Consider the following 18,074-nt stretch of genomic DNA (forward strand, 5'->3'; position numbering starts at 1 on the left):
CCCGATGACAAGCAGAGACCAAGTTTGGTCATTCTGCACCCATGATACGCGGAGATACCTTATGGTTATCCGCACCCCTTTTTCATCCAGAGGCGGCGGGCCCGATGACAAGCAGAGACCAAGTTTGGTCATTCTGCACCCATGATACGCGGAGATACCTTACGGTTATCCGCACCCTTTTGTCATCCAGAGGCGGCGGGCCCGATGACAAGCAGAGACCAAGTTTGGTCATTCTGCACCCATGATACGCGGAGATACCTTATGGTTATTCGCACCCATTCTTTTGCTATCTGTAAGACAGAACGCTTGATAGCATGCAGGGGCTGACACAGTCTTCTGCACCTTTTGTTCCTCCGGGAACAACAAAGTCATTTACATGCGGAAATTTCATGGTCGCCCGCGACTCTCGTCAACCGAGAGGAGCGAAATTAGTGTCATACACTGATTTTCGGGGACCTTTGCTTGATGACATGTGACCATTCTTTGGTCCTTGTGAGGTGCTTGGCACCCATCATTAGGCAATTTGTGAAATCCTAGGAACAACAAGTCACGGTCACCCGCGACTCTCGTCAACCGAGAGGAGCGAAATTAGTGTCATACACTGATTTTCGGGGACCTTTGCTTGATGACATGCGACCATTCTTTGGTCCTTGTGAGGTGCTTGGCACCCATCATTAGGCAATTTGTGAAATTCTGGGAACAACAAGTCATTTGCATGTGGAGATTTTATGGTCACCCGCGACTCTCGTCAAATCGAGAGGGACGAAATTAGTGTCTTATCTTTACTTTTCTTTTATCTCCAATAAAAGACAAGTAAAGAGGGGCAACTGTCATACCCTAATTTCGTCCGGGGACCTTTGCTTGATGACATGCGACCATTCTTTGGTCCTTGTGAGGTGCTTGGCACCCATCATTAGGCAATTTATGAAATTCCAGGACATGCCGAAAAAAACCAAAAAAATATTGATGCACAATCCGTAAGTTTCCGTGACACACCGGAAATCAAATGGAAGCGTCGTTGCATAATTAAGTGAGGTTCCGTAACATTCCGTAAGTCAAAAAGGGGATGATTATGTAATCCGCAAGGTTCCGTAACATTACGGAAAGAAAACAAGTATCGTTACGAAATTCGTAAGTTTCCGTAACTTTACGAAAAAAGAATCACCAAAAAACAGCAGAGGGGGGTGTACTTAGTAAAAATGGGGGTGCAAATAGCACCCAGGCCCATTTGGGCCCTCCAGAAGATTCCTCCAGAAGGCGGTTGCTTCTGGAGGAAGCAACCCTGCTCGCCTGGGCGAGCTGAGCTCGCCTGGGCGAGCTGGGCGGCAACCACCTCCCCTATTTTGCTATAAATAGGGGAGGAAAGCAAGAAGGAAGGGGTTCAGCCCCTTAGGCACTTCTCTCTCTTTCGAATTTGCTTGGAAAAATTGTTTCCGTGAAGAAAATCTAAGCCGAGGCGCTTCCGAAACGTTTCCGTAACGTTTTCCGTGAGGAATCTCGCAAAGGTTTCAACCGTTCTTCGACGTTCTTCATTCGTTCTTCATCGTTCTTCGATCTTCAACGGGTAAGTACCTCGAACCAAGCTTTTCGATTCATTCTATGTACCCGTAGTGGTCCACATTGTGTTTCGTGCATTTTTATTCTCGTTTTGTTTACTTTTTATACCCCCTGTTGACATGCTTAAGCCATTTTACTTAAGTCGTTTCTCGCTTAACTTAAAAATAAAATAAATTTCCACCGAACGTTTGAATTGTATTATCCATTAACTTCGGTTAAAATAAATTCCGACCGTTCGGTCATACCGTAACCACGTCGGAAATCAAAAAGAGGTAAAAAATAATATAATAATCAAAAAAATATCTTTTTAGTGAAATAAAGCGGAAAATCAATCGGACGTTTTCTCTTTGGGATTTCTCATTCTTAATCGAATTGATTAATAACTAAAGTGAAACTAAAGGCTAAAATCAATTCGCCTAGTCAAGCTCGTCCACAAAAATAGGCTTTTTAAGTTTGTCATCTCAATTTCTCACTAAGTAAAATGGATCATTTTTAAGGTCCAACGCCTTAAAATGATCACCTCTTAAAGTAAAAAAAGAATCACTTGACAAAAAGAAAGAACTACGTAGGTCTGAGTTCCTCATTGAGGATACGTAGGAGCAAAAGCCCCGCTTTTGTCGACCACCCCAAGAGATCGTTAATGGTCCAATGCCTTAACGTTTCTCTCCTTTCAAAAAACAAGAGATCGTTAATGGTCCAATGCCTTAACGTTTCTCTCCTTTCAAAAAACAAGAGATCGTTAATGGTCCAATGCCTTAACGTTTCTCTCCTTTCAAAAACAAGAGATCGTTAAATGGTCCAATGCCTTAACGTTTCTCTCCTTTCAAAAACAAGAGATCGTTAATGGTCCAACGCCTTAACGTTTCTCCCCTTTCAAAATCAAAAGACCGTTTAATGGTTCAACACCTTAAATGACCTTTTATTCAATAAAAACATATTTTGCAAAAAAGACAAAAACAACTTAACCAAACACTTTGTTCCGAAAGAACTACGTAGGTCTGATTTTCTCATCCCAATTGAGGAATACGTAGGAGCAAAGGGAAACACCCTTGTCGACCACAAAAAAGAAAAATATAAAAAGGGTATAAAGGATATAAGAACATAAAAGGGAACATAAAAATCAAAGTCATGTTTGCACATTCGATTAAAGGCTGCCGTCCCTTGGGACGGGCGTGTGGGGTGCTAATACCTTCCCCGTGCGTAAATACAACTCCCGAACCTTTCACAAAAAGTTCGTAGATCGCGTCTTTTCCGGTTTTTCCGACGTTTTCCTCAAATAAACGTTGGTGGCGACTCCGCGCGTATTCCTTTCGTGGAACACGCATCCCGCGAGTCTCGCGTCGCCCTCCCGCCGAAGGGTAGGTTGCGACACTTTGGCTTAGCGATTCAGCCTCGCTTAGCCACAAGTATCTCAACAGGAGGATGAGTTTTCATCCTCACGAGATGAACTCCATTAGCGCATTAAGCGCGCTTAGCGAGTTCATCTAGAAAATGCATACGTTCAAGAATTTTTGGTGAACTCGCTAAGTGCAGCATGTTCGCTTAGCGAGTTCATCGCATTCTCCAGAAAAAACGCAAAAAATGTAGTTCATTTCCTTGTCTTTTTAAGCCTCTAAAAGGCATTATCAAACATGCAAGACAATTGAAAATAACTACACAACACAATCATATAAAAAGTCTTAATCTTAAACTAATTCTAACAAAACATAAAAACCCTAAAAATATAAAACTATAGTGAAGTCTTCTATCCTAAAGTTTAGACAAGAAAAAGATAAAAAGAATCAAGGAACTTACTTGGATGGTGTATAGTTGATGCTTCGAAGTTGAAAATGCACAAAGAAAGCAAACATGCAAAATGTGCAAATTTTTGGAGAGAGAGAATGCAGAGACGAAGTTTCTGGAATCTGGAAAATGTGAGTGTAACTGCTGTTACACTCACTTAAGAAAATTTCGACACTTTCACTTAGCAGAAAGTTACGCTAAGCGAGCAAGAGAGACGTTTGGTTTCTCAACAAGGCTCGCTTAGCGGACCTGTGCGCTTAGCCGACGTTTCAAATTCAAAATCAGATTTTTTGTTTTGTTTTTTTTTTTAACAAAGACTTGGCTTAGTGCAAGGGTAAGTCCGCTTAGCGAGGTCTGCAGATTAGAAAAGCTGTAACTCTCGCTAAGCCAGGCTCTGGCCAGCTTAGCTAAAATGATGCATCTTAAGTACAAAGGAGAATGCGCTTAGCTGAGAAGGACTTGCTTAGCTGCCATGACTGGCGCTTAGCTTCATGGACCTCAATTATGGCAGTAAGGAATTGTGTTTGGCGAAAATAGGTCACACTTAGCCACGGATAAGTTGTCGCTTAGCGATCAAGCTGAAGCTTAGCTGAATTCAGATCGAATTGAAGGTAGCTTAGCTCAACCTTGGCCAGCTTAGCGAACCAAATCAGCCTCAGATGCAAGGGTTGGGCACTGAGCACTTGAGACTCGCGGCTTAGTGCATGAATAGAGATGCGCTTAGCGCGAGGCTTGTGCTTAGAGAAAGGACTATTTTTTTCATAAAATATTTTCTGAGTTATTTTTCAGTCCTTTTTCCAAGAAATTGAAACCCTTATGTTAAGCATTCAAAGATAGGCTGATATGCTCCTATGTACAGATCATAGCGCAAGTTCCAAATGATTAAATGCATGAAAAACAAAGTTAAAAAAAATTAAAACTGGGTTGCCTCCCAGGAAGTGCTTCTTTAATGTCATTAGCTTGACGCATAGCTTAATACCTTCAAGGTGGCATGAAAGTCACAAAGAACACATCTTCCTTGAAGTTTCTCCTTTTAGCTAGAAATTTCATGAACTTCATATAATCTGGAATGAAATTCCAAATTATTTCAAGAAAGGTGTTAGTTATTAAAGAAAGAATGGTACTTAAGGTTTCCTCATGCTCTCCTTGCCTTCCTTTCTTGTCAATCAGTTGACGAGGAAGGTTATTGCTTTGGAGAATATTTTCTTGTTGGTTTTCTACTATTGAATACTTCTCCCATTGTTGTTGTGCTTGTTCCTCATCTTTCTCCTCATTTTTTTCTCTTGACTCATGCTCTTTTACAGGGCTTTTCTCTTGAGCTTCAACCTACAAAGGATTTTTCTCGTCTGGGCATAAATTGAGTTACTGTTTCTGCCATCTCACCAACCTGGATTTCTACACTTTGGAGTGCTTGTTGAGTTGATTTAGTTGTTTCCATGAATTGCATCAACAGTTTATCCAGATTGGAACCTCTTTCTGCTTCATTTTGATAGTAAGGTTGTAACTCGTGTCCCCCTTGAAAGTTTTCTATTGAGTAGTTCTTACAAAAATGAATTTCATGATTTTTCATTGAATTTTGATTAGCTTTTGCGCTAGCATGGTTTGACATGAATTCTTCAAACACACTTTCAAGATTAGGAGTTCTTTCTTCTTCATATTGATTGTTAGGACTTAACTCCTGTTCCCACCCTTGATCGTGTGCCATCGAGAAATTCATTTCACACCTTAAAAAAACTCCAAATCTCATGGAACTAAATCATCTGCAGAAGATTTACTATGCATACAAAGCACTAACAAGAGCAGCAGTCACCAAGTCAAGAGAAAAACAAACATAAACAAAAAAAAATATTCTCAAGCAATAAAAGAATAAAGAATACACACCTAAAAATTAGATAACTTCCCAAATAAAAAGAAGTTCCCAGGCAACGGTGCCAAAAACTTGTTCACGGCCGGCAAGTGTACCGGATCGCACAAGTAGTATAAAACAATAAGAACCGAGTATTGAACTGTCGGGGAACTTGTGTTATCTGGCAAGCTATTTCGGTAAATAAGTGTCTGGTATGAAAAGATGATTGTGGTTATGAACATGTATGTAAACTATCTATGCAAAAAGAAAGAAAATCATGCAAGAGAAATGTTGTGTAAAAACAAGTAGAGAACGCGTTGGTCTTCCTAATAGGTTCCTGATGATAAACGGATGTTCTCTATCTAACAATGCCCATGTATTCCTATGTTGTCTCCTGGACTACTAGACCCCGATTCCTCATGATTTTCTAGCCTAATCCTGATCAAGTCTCGTCTGCAGATTCCTCTTGTAAGACTAACCTCAACCAGGACCGCATTAAGACACACATACACAACTATATTCTTGTACCACAATTCCTCGTGACAGTACAACAACTTAGCCCCGTACTATCAAGGACTTTAGAATCAGACCATTTTCCAATGTTGAATGACCCTAACAAAGCATGCATCTATGTGATCAAGGTAAAGGCATACTGAAATGAAAAGCAGATAGCACAGAGAACACACAAAACATCATTACATAGATAGAAATATATTTACATCAGGTACCTACAAAGAAGATCCAACAGAGGATTTAGCTTTCCATAGTCCAGAAACCTCCTTTACAACACAGAGAAGAACAAGATGAAAGATTGCAAAAACTACAAGTGGTGAGGATGTCTCCTTCACCTCTAAAATCTCACAATCACTCACAAACTCATCTCAAGCTCTCAGAATGACTTCTGCTTTGAGCTCTCATCTCTAAAGATTTTCACATAGCAAAATCTCTCAGAACTCTCTGGAACTTGGACCTTTCTCTCTCTAGAACTTCCTACACATGCAAAAGCTTCAAGCCAAGGCCAGACTCTCGTGCATGCAGAGGCTGCTCAAGAGAAAATACCAAACTCCTCCAAAAATTCAGATTTCAAGCTTAAATAGGTGGGTTGGTCCGTGCTCGCGAGCTTAGTGCAAATTTGAATCGCTTAGCACACATAAGTGGATTTTGGTTTAGCGTGCTTCTCTCGCTTAGTGGATGAGCTGAAGCGGTGCGCTTGATGACCTGGAGCAGTGCGCTCAGTGAACCTGACAACTCATCTTCTTCTAGATTCTTCCTCACGCTTAAATAGCAAGTTCTCATCTACCTCCATGGCTTCCTATGGTGGTGAGCTTGTTCTTGACTCATCTTCTCCTTGAAGTGGCATCTACAATCAGCTTTCTTCCTTCTCCATTCAACTACCATTGATCTTCAAGAAGCAAAAGACTCCATTGATGAAGAAGATTCAAGGCCCACGAGCTCTACATGGAGCTTCATTAGCTAGGTTCTCTCGCGGGTAATTTTAGTGGGATTAGTAGTTCCCTAAAGAACTAGGTCCTCAGATAACAAGATCATCTTCCAATGGGTAACATGTGAAACTCTCAATTTGAATTGAGAGCATATGATTGAGGCAGTGAAAATCATATTTGTTTATATTTCGAACTAGGAATTGTTAGCCGTCAAAATGGAAAGTATAAAAATATGGTAGTTTGTTTGACAACAGAAATTCTAATGAGCTAAAAATGGTGGTTTCAATGTTGTCATTCCAACAAGCCTAAATATGGTTAGATATAATCAGATATTCAAAGATATCCAAAAACATTTAACAGGAACAATAAGGGGTAATTATATTATTTACTATATGAAATGTAGATGGTATTGACTCCTGTACAGGCATATATTCATCAATTAGGAGTCGGTGCTCATTCTCTATTTAGTAGCTTATTGACATGACAAGATTAGGATCTTGCAATTGCCAAAGATAGTTTATTTCAGCCTGCAAGTCACAATACAGAACAAGAAGAAAATTAATCATTAAGGCATCAGCTCTAGACTAATTTTTGACTTTAGCATCCTAATATAGTAATCCTAAAAGTGCTCTATGTTACACAATTAGGATAGTAATTTCAATACCATCAAAAGTTGAAAATAGGATCAAGCATTCTAATTAGAGCTGCTAGAAACTTGTTAGTAAACAACAAAAAGCCAAAATATGCATTGAATGGAAAAATTGAATGAGTATCCAGAAAACAATTGATACTTGACAACTATCATTGGGACCCTCAAAACCCTCTTGGCTAAGTCTCTTCACAGAAATAACTATGCCTGTTCCGGCCTGGTAGCGACAAGTGAATGCTCACCTCCAGCCCTTAATTGAACCAAATCCACCCTCACCTAAGACACTGTTTGGACAAAAATTTCTAATGGCTGCTCAGCTTAATGTGGTAGAAGATTTTCAAATTGGAAGATTATAAGATCTCACTCTCACTCCAAACAGTCATTGGTATGGAGGTAGATGAGAACTTGCTATTTTGACTTGATACCATAGCCAGCTCTGCTCAATTTCTAGAGTGAATTCTGCATAAATACCAAGAAAAGTTCACAAAAATTCAATCACCAACCTTACAACAAACGAAACAAGCAAGGCCATCACTCATTAACAAATATACATGGAATCCAAACAAAGCTACAAATTATCCTTCTGCTTTTCTCTCATATTCAAAGTATAGTTTTTCTCCCAGATCACCACAATTTTTCTCTCAAATCAGCAAGGCCCCAAATCTAGAATTTAAGCATTCGTTGGGCCTTTTTAGATCAAATTCAACTGTGAAGAACCACAGGTCACCAAACGAGATAAGACAAAGCAACCAAAAATTGGAAGGATCTCAAGCATGTCATACAGACTAGGATACATTTCTATGCCTTGGCAGCCAAAATCTACATAAAGTTAATAACTTGAAAAAACAAAATCTTGAAAAATAGTTAGTTCATTCAGATATGAGGAGGAGACAATTAATTAGCATTTCACGATAAAAATAGATGAATAACAAAGGCATAAATATATCAAACATATCTATTGATTTATAACTCAGTGACAGTTTTGATCATATTATTTTCAGCCAACCGAGTGATCTTCAGTTCTTCTCAATGATTCGATTGATGTTATATTATGTTAGACAATCAAAACCTTGCAAGTTACTAACTAGACAAGCATAATGATCTGGTGATTCATTTGGTTAATTAGTTTCTATAGGCATCTAAACTCTCCTAATGGTATCAATATGTACATTGTACAACTAATGACTATCAGTTCAGAATTCAGAAGAGTAAAACAAAAACTAAGGGCACATAAAGATGCTAATGTCCTTATACCTTGATCATATCAGTAAACAAAAAAATATAGGATATATGACCAGAAATAAGCAATCAGCTAATTAACAAAACATGGGGGAGTAGCAATTAAATAATGGGACTGAAAACTATTTCCTATGCACATCCCACCTTAAAATAGGATAGCAAATTTTATGTAATTAACAAAACAAACTAGGGTACATAAAGATGCTAATGTCCTTATACCTTGATCATGTCAGTAAATAATGGCTTGTGACAGGAAAGAAAAAATATAGGATATATGACCAGAAATAAGCAATCAGCTAATTGACCAAACGTGGGGGAGTAGTAATTAAATAATGGGGCTGAAAACTATTTCCTATCCACATCCCACCTTAAAAAAAGATAGCAAATTTTATGTAATTAACAAAAAAAAAAAAAACTAACCTTGTGCTTGGATTAGGAATTTCAAAATTTCAAAGAATTTGAAATGCCTAAAATTTGAATTGCTTTGATTTTAATTTCTTTCATTTTTCAAATGCTTTGTTTGGATAAATCATTTCAAATTTCTTCCATTTTAAATTCTTTGTTTGGATAGGGCAATTCAATTTCCTCCATATGTAAAATTTCAATTTTATATTCTAAGTAGATTAATTTTTAATATTAAACTTTATAGAAAATAAACACAATCTAATTTTGAAATATTAATTAAAAATTATTTTCAATTTTTAATAATTCATAAATATAAAATATTGATAATTTTAACTAGGGTTGTTTTGCCCGACCACAACCGATGATGTTTTTAATCCGACATCAACCAAGGCTATTTTTCGGTCGACATCAAATAGGATTTTTTTCGTCAAAGTATACCTAGAATATTTGTCAACTGACGTCAGCCGGGACTATTTTTTGGCTAACGTTGGTTGAGTCTTTTTTTCAGCCAATGTTGGCTAGATTTGTTTTACCAACGTCGACTAGGGTTTTTTTGGCCGACACCGGCTAGGGTCTTTTCAAACGACATTGACCCCGGCTACTTTTAGCCAATGTCGGCCTAAAATATCCTAGCAGGTGTTGACAAAAAAATCTACCTAATATCGGCTAAAAAATAGCTTTATCGATGCCGACCAATAGAACCTACCCGATGTCGGCCGAAAAACATCATTGGTCAACATTGGCCGAAAAATCCCTAGTCGAAGTTGGCTAAAGAAATAGCCTTGACCAATGTCGGACAAAAAAACCTACCCAACATCGGATATAAAATAGCCTTGGCTGATGTTGGCTAAAAAATAGCTCTGACCGATGTCGACCAAAAAAACTTTAGTGGATGTCGACTGTAAGAACCTAGTCGATGTCGACTAAAAATAGTCATGCCCGATGTTGGTAAAAAATAACTAGCTGGTGTTAGCAGAAAAAAACCTAGCCAACATCAACCAAAAAACCTAACTAATGCGGTTAAGAAATAGCTCTGGCTGATGACAGCCAGAAAACCCAAGTTAATGTCAGCAAAAAAATCCTAGACATTGGCCCAGACTAATTTTAGCCAACGTCGGCCTAAAATATCCTAGCAGGTGTTGACAAAAAAATCTACCCAATATCGGCTAAAAAGTAGCTTGATCGATGCCGACCAATAGAACCTACCCGATGTCAGCCGAAAAACATCATTGGTCAACATTGGACGAAAAATCCCTAGTCGAAGTTGGCTAAAAAAGTAGCCTTGACCAATGTCGGACAAAAAACTCTACCCAACATCGGATGTAAAATAGCCTTGGCTGATGTTGGCTAAAAAATAGCTCTGACCAATGTCGACCAAAAAAACTTTAGTGGATGTCGACTGTAAGAACCTAGTCGATGTTGACTAAAAATAGTCATGCCCGATGTTGGAAAAAATAACTAGCTGGTGTTAGCAGAAAAAACCCTAGTCAACATCAACCAAAAAACCTAACAAATGCGGTTAAGAAATAGCTCTGGCTGATGACAGCCAGAAAACCCTAGTTGATGTCAGCAAAAAAATCCTAACCGACTTCGGCTAAGAAAATCTAGTTGACATCAGCCAAAATACCTTAGCTAACATAGGCTAAAAAATAACCTTAACCAATATTGGCTAAAAATAGCTTTGGCTGATGTTGGTTGGAAAAACCTAGCTGACGTCAGCTGAAAAAACCTAACAGGTGTTTACTCAAAAGTTAGTCATGATCGATGTCAGTAAAGAAAATCTAGCCAATGTTGGCCAAAAAAATCATTGGTCAACATCAACTGAAAAAACCTGGATGACAAGGACCAAAAAAATCCTTTACTAACATTATCAAAAATTTCCCATGAGTGACGTCAGTGAGAAAATAACCCTAACCAACATCATCTAAAAAAATCTTAGCCGATATCAGCAAAAAATAGCTTTGGTTGACATCATACAAAAAAATATGACCGAAAAAACCTCAGCCAACGTCGGTGAAAAACAACTTGTGTCAATATCGGCCGTTAAAACTTTGGTCACCCGTAGTTGTGAGTGTTGAGCGAAAAAGAATCGCGAGCAAGAACGTGAGTTAGAGTGAGCATCTCTAAAAAAAGAATTTCAAATTCTATATTTTTTTAGAGAATTTGAAATCCCACAATTTTAGTCAATCAAAATGATTCATAAAAATACCAGAAATTAAATCTCCTTTCAAATACTCTATCCAAACAATCTATTTTATCATGAACCATTTTAAATTCCTTGAAAAATGAATTCCCCTGCTAAATTTTCTCCATCCAAACATAGGGTAAGGACATATAAAGATGCTAATGTCCTCATACCTTGATCATGTCAGTAAATAGTGGCTTGTGACAGGAAACAAAAAATATAGGATATATGACCAGAAGTAAGCAATCAGCTAATCGACCAAACATGGGTGAGTAGTAATTAAATAATGGGGCTGAAAACCATTTCCTATGCACATCCCACCTTAAAATAGGATAGCAAATTTTATGTAATTAACAAAAAAAAAAATAAGGGTGCATAAAGATGCTAATGTCCTTATACCTTGATCATGTCAATAAACAATGGCTTGAGACAGGAAAGAAAAAATATAGGATATGTGACCAGAAATAAGCAATCAGCTAATTGACAAAACATGGGGGAGTAGTAAATAATGGGGCTGAAAACTATTTCTTATGCACTTCCCACCTTAAAACTGGATAGCAAATTTTACTTGATTAACAAAAAATGTAGTAATTACACATTTGAATGATAACATCCACACATAAAATGGTTAGGAATGACAATAAACAAAGACAAATTACTAGTAATTATATATGTGGTGGAAGCTTACCTAAAGTTGAACATCGTGCAAACTAAAGTAAGTGGAAATCCAAACTTCATAATCAGCCAATAGACCAATGAATAAAGGGAAATTCACCAGTGAAACAAACTACAATGATTTTTTTGACAGAAAAAAAAACTACATTGATCTGAAACTTCCATCACAAAATATAACAAAAGTACCAAAGTGGAAGGAAGAATACAAGAGTATGCAAGAAAGAAGAGGAGCTCTTTCTAGAAGAATTGGACCTAACAAAAATATAATCCATTAAGATGACATAGTTAACAAAATACAACAAATACAATGGAAGAAGGCAAAGAAAGCTTAGTGAGGTATTTGCAGAAAAATAAATTAAAAAAAAGTTTGCATTAATAAAAATGTATACACTTGCCCCTAAAGGTCAATTGATCAAGAACATTACAATGACAGGAAATGAATCTAAAATGACAGAAGTATCAAAGTTGCATCAAGACATGGTTTCTTCATTGCTTGTAAAAGAAATTTCACTTAATTCATGTAATGTTGACAACAATTATAGTTCAACCACTTCCTTACCTAACTAAATTTGCCAATCTCTCCCACACTTCAATACCCTCAACATCTTCCCTACTAACAAACAACCTATACCCACCACCTTCAATCTTCTTTATAACCCCTCTCTCTGAATCCTCTCTCTTATCCATAAAATCCCTTCTATAAAACCCTTCAGCACCACTCCCACTATTTTCCCTTTGTTCCACACTTGACCAAACCTCCAATGCTCCTTCTTTAGCCACAAACACTTGTCCCCTATAACAATGCACCACAATATTCCTTACTTCACCATAACTCACCAAACTAGGGTTTTTCTCCTTCAAATAAACCCAAGGATCGTCCTTCAAAAACCGCATATCCGCCATAGCCAAATCCCCAGACTTCGAACACAGCATGAACAGAAGCAACCCTTCCACGTCAACAAATGAATCCCCAAACCTGCTGCTCTGTCCCGAACCGCCAGGTTCGTTCATCTCCCAAACCACCTCCCCGAACCTTGGGTCCTATAACCGGACGTAGCTGAAGTAACCGAACACACTGCCGGTGACCGCGCTTTTGACGAGAACTCTGATTGCCAGAATCCACATCAGCTTCCCAGTCTGAAGCTTCTCTTTATCGACTTCGATTATGAAATTCTCTCCGTAAGGACAGTCAAATAAAGCGAAGACATAATTTGTAGAACTGGTAATGGCGTTGATGCTGGATTTGAAGATTCGAGGATTGAGCAAATCAGTCCAGTGGACTGATCCGATGTGGCGGTTGTAACATCCCAATTTTCGTAAACTAGATTAAAAAGGATTGTTATTTATAAGTAAATAGAGTTTAAAAAAATGATGAGATTTTATAAATAAATAAATAAGGAGATATAATTATTAATTAAAATAATGATTTGAGAGAAAATAAAAAGGGTATTTTATTTATTTGTTTGATAGAGAATAAAATAAAGTTTGTTTTTATAAAATAATAAATAAATAAATAGAGTAAACAATAGGTCGTAAATGCCCCTAGCTATAAATAACAACATGCTAGGTCAGTTTTCAGACTGACTCCTCAGCCTCCTCTTCCTCTCATTTTCGGTTTTCCCTTCTCCTCTCAGAACTTTTTCTTTTTCCCGCAGCTCACTAAACCTGTCTCAGAAACACGACGATCTCGGACTCATTCACCGTTGGATCGTCGTGAAATTTAAACACCAGGTTCACAACCCAATTCCGAGCATTCTCACCGTTGGGAATTTTAAAATCATGTCTGAGTTTATATACAAACCCTTCGCATTATAGCCTTTAAATATCCCGCAGAAACCCAAAACTGTCTTGGTAAAACTATGATCCCAATTTCGTTAAACGTTGGATTTTCATGAAATTTGGATATGTTGTTCGAAATTCAATTGCGCACACTTACACCGTTGGGATTTGCGAGATAATAATCGTGGAGGGAGAAAAAGGAATTGCATGAAGACAGTACGAGTGGAGGTTTCAATCTCTTCTCCGTCTCTCTGACGTTTGGGAATTCAATCGGAGCAGTCGGAGGAATAACTGAAGGAATCTCAGGGAACCACTAGAGATGCTACTATCGCTGGCTGAAGACACGTGAGTCCGCTCAAAGGTAAGAGATGAGTTATTCACGATTGGGGATTAGTGAGAACATGTGCAGGGATCCTTAGAGTATCAATTGGAATGAGTTTTTGGGTGTTTCTACAATTTTTACTTTATCCTTATAATTATAACTATGAGTTATATATAAATTATATATGTTTGATGAATCATTTGATGTCCCAATAAGAAATTTTTGTGAAATTAATGTGCTCTTGTGTTGAGTGTGAACCGTAGTATGAATTGATGAAATTAAGTAAGGAGATATTGAGTTTGTATTTTCCCCTTTTCATGCTTTTTAGTTTTTTTTATAGTTTAAAATTGATATTATATTTGAAATTGAGAAAAGAATTCTAATAGACTATGTGTTGTATTCTTAGATAATATATATATATATATATATATATATATATATATATGAATTCATGTATACTTATATATATATGAGAAAGTGTTTGTATAATTATTTAGAATTGGTACATTGAAAACTTTCTTTAAATTCATGATCAAATATGATATACGTTGCTGGATTTATATATATAGATTTAGTTATATATTTATTTATATTAATATTTTATGTAAATAATGTTATAGTGATGTTATTGTGTGATTCCAAAAATTATTCAAGTGTTGGAGTTTGAGAATACTATGTTTAGATTTGAGATACATGTGTATTAAGATGTGTGTATTGAATTATGAGCTGTGAATTATACAATAACCCGACCAGTGTTGATATTGAGAAAATTGTTTATGCGCAGTGTTAAAGAGAATGTGTAGGTCTCCTATTTAGGAACCAGTGTTAAATTGTAGCGCAATGTGTTAAATGTGTTGAAACATGAGTGTGAGGTTGTGGTATTGTGTAATTCACTAGCAGTGTTTATAAATGGAATATGTGATAAAATGTGAAATAACATATTGCCTTGAGATTATAATATTGTTATTGAGATTGAGTAAAAGTGTAAAGTAGAACATGTGTTGAATTGTGAGCTACGTGAAAACATGTGGTGGTGGATTGTGACATTATGAGATGTGAAATTGTGAACGAGTTTTGGTTGTAAATAAGTGTGTGATTAACTCTTGATGTGACATTATTTGTGTTGTAAGCTGTGAATTGTACAATAACCCAACCAGTGTTATCTTGAGAAAAGTGTAAATGCGCAGTGTTAAAGAGAAAGTGTAGGTTTCCTATTTAGGAACCAGTGTTAAATTGTAGCGCAATATGTTGTACGTGTTTAACACACGAGTGTGAGGTCATGGGTATTGTATAATTCATGAGCAGTGTCTGTGTGCTAAAATGATTTTAGGGGTTGGACCTGAATCAGGAGGGAGAGGCCCTGACGGACTCTTCGGAGTGTAGGCCTTGGGGGTCACCGGGTTTGAGTGCTCCTTTAAGCCTATGCTGATCCCATATGGTTGGAGCATTCTTGCAAAACATCGTGACCCTGACTGGTCTCCCTATGATTTTACTTAGTGAGAGTGACCTGACAAACCCATTGTGTGGTGTGTCTTGTTATGTACTCCTAAGTGCCCCAGGGTGGTTTTTCACTGACAGGGTACCACATTGCATGTAGGCTTGAGTCTTAGCATAATTGTCTCATGCGCTTTCTAATTGTTTATTATGAAATTGAGGTGTTATTATGTCTTGATCAGAGCGTGTGATTCTTGTGTAATGTGATTGATGATTGAAAAGTGTGATTGATGGATGAAAAGTGAACTTTGAATGACAAAGTGGTGGAATTACGTGAATTACATGTAAGTAAGTTTTATTTGGTTTATATGATATGTATATCTAGTTGTCTTGTTTCTCTATAAGTTAGGAATGTGATAACTCACTCCCAGTTTGCTGTTTGTGTTTGGATCCTGTAATGATCTTGAACTTTGTGTTCGGGGGAGCAGATGACTAGGTGAACTGCTTTAAGGAATATTGTGCTGAAGGACGTCGGGACACAACGCTCTAATAAGATGTGACATTGGGATATAAGTTTTTATGTTAATTTTATGATGTTAGTCTATTTTATTTCACCTCACTGATTTAACAAAATATTTTTGTAAATTTTTACGGCCTTATTTTGAGCCGAATATATTTTTAATGAGTTTATTTGGTAATTGAAGTGAATGTGAACCTTTTACCCATGTGATTTTGTTTACCAATATATTTTATTTATTTATATATATGTCGGGGTAGAGGGTGTCACAGCGGTTGTCAGATAAGTTGTAGAAATGGAGGCTGACGTCGGATTTGGAACCAACGATGGCAATTTCTAGCTAGACTTTGTAGATGGAGTCGATTTTGTCAAGGTGTGTGCGGGTGGTGGTGGCGTGGGTGAGGATAGGGTCGCAATAGGAGATTTGGCCACCATGGGCGATCTAGACAGCGCTGGAGGGGGCAACGACAAAAGAGGAGGGGAGGCACTCGGAGGTGGGCGAAGGGAGGCGAAGAGGGCAACGTCGATGTCAGAGAAGGGGGGAGTTGCGGCAGCAGCACAGAGGTGGGCGTCGATGCCGTAGAAGAGAGCCTCGTCGCCAAGCTCGTGCTTGGAGAAGTGGTGCACAGCAGAGGGGAGGTGAGAGGTGCGGAGTAGGGAGAGGAGGATGGATAAGATCTCCAGGTCACGGTCGATGAAGATGGGGCTCGGGTCAGCCAATCGGCGGTTGGATAGGGAGAAGAGGAGCGAATTCGGGTCATTGGAGTGGAGCATGGAGAGCATCGTCTCGAAGAGCTTCCCGCCCACGTTTAGATTTATGCGTTCCCTCAAAGAAGGGTTGGATTTCGTTGATGTTCCTTCTTCCTCCATAATAGAACAACATCAAGAACAAGGGATTGAGGTGAGGCTTTTCCTCTGATTTTCAACAATAATTTGAGTATTTTGTCTTTTGCTAATTGGGTTTGAGACATTCGATAGTTGCCATCATGGAACGACACTTGCACTTGGTCATGTTTTGACAGGAGTGATGAAGATACAAATCTATGAAATGATAAGAATATTATTAATACGATTTTGTTTATATTATAATTTGTAGTTGATTGGATAATTTATTTTTATTTAATTATCAATTTAATCTTCAAATTATTTATAAAAAAATTAATTCAGTCCTCAATTTTTTTCAAATACATTAAATTGATCCTTTTTGTTCAATTTAATGACGCGGTGAGCATTGGTTTTTATTCATGAACAGTAGGGTTAAACTGTTACTATATTTATTGATGTAGCTCCTTGGAGCTTGTAAGCCTTGGATCTTCTTCATCAATGGAGTCCTTTGCTTCTTGAATTTTAGTGGCAGTGGAATGGAGAAGAAGAAGAGTTGAGAGGAGATGCCACTTCAAGGAGAAGATGAGTCAAGAAAAAGCTCACCACCATAGGAAACCATGGATAAGAGCTTGAAGGTAGGAGAAGATGAGTGGAGCGAGAGGGAGAGAAGGAGCATGAAATTTTGTGCCTCAAAAGAGGTCTAAACTTTGAATTTTAATTCTCAAATGATCAAAGTTGAAAAATGCACACACATGGCCTCTATTTATAGCCTAAGGTCACACAAAATTGGAGGGAAATTTGAATTTCTATTCAAATTTCACTTCAATTTGTGGAGCCAAATTTTGGAGCCAAAATTTCACTAATTATGATTAGTGAACTTTAGCTATGTTTCAGCCCACTAATCCAAGATCAAGTCCAAGATTCTCCACTAAGTATGCTTAGGTGTCATGAGGCATGTAAAGCATGAAAGACATGAACAAAGTGTGACTATATGATGTGGCAATGGGGTGTAGTAAGCAAATACTCACCTCCCCCTCTAAAATTTAATTGGATTGGGCTTCTCCCAATTCAATTAAATTTGTTTCCCAACACACACATCAAATATTCACTTAATGTATATGAAATTACAAAACTACCCCTAATACAAAAACTAGTCTAGGTGTCTTAAAATACAAGGGCTGAAAAATCCTACATTTCTAGCATACCTTACCTATATTATGAAGCCCTAAATACAAGGCCCAAAAAATAATGAAACATTAATCTAATATATACAAAGATAAGCAGACTCATACTTAGCCCATGGGCCCGAAATCTATCCTAAGGCTTATGAGACCTTAATCTAATATGTACAAAGATAAGCGGGCACATACTTAGCCCATGGGCCCAAAATCTAACCTAAGGCTCATGAGAACCCTAG

The 18,074-nt window shown here is 37.7% G+C and overlaps 1 pseudogene; it reads right to left on the reverse strand.

Annotated features, from left to right (window-relative positions):
- Nucleotides 1–16,702, reverse strand: part of LOC114404961 — a 32,663-nt pseudogene extending 15,961 nt beyond the window's left edge.
- Nucleotides 16,703–18,074: the final 1,372 nt, after the last annotated feature.

Source organism: Glycine soja, chromosome 3 (genome assembly GCF_004193775.1).
Source record: "Glycine soja cultivar W05 chromosome 3, ASM419377v2, whole genome shotgun sequence".
Taxonomy (NCBI): domain Eukaryota; kingdom Viridiplantae; phylum Streptophyta; class Magnoliopsida; order Fabales; family Fabaceae; genus Glycine; species Glycine soja.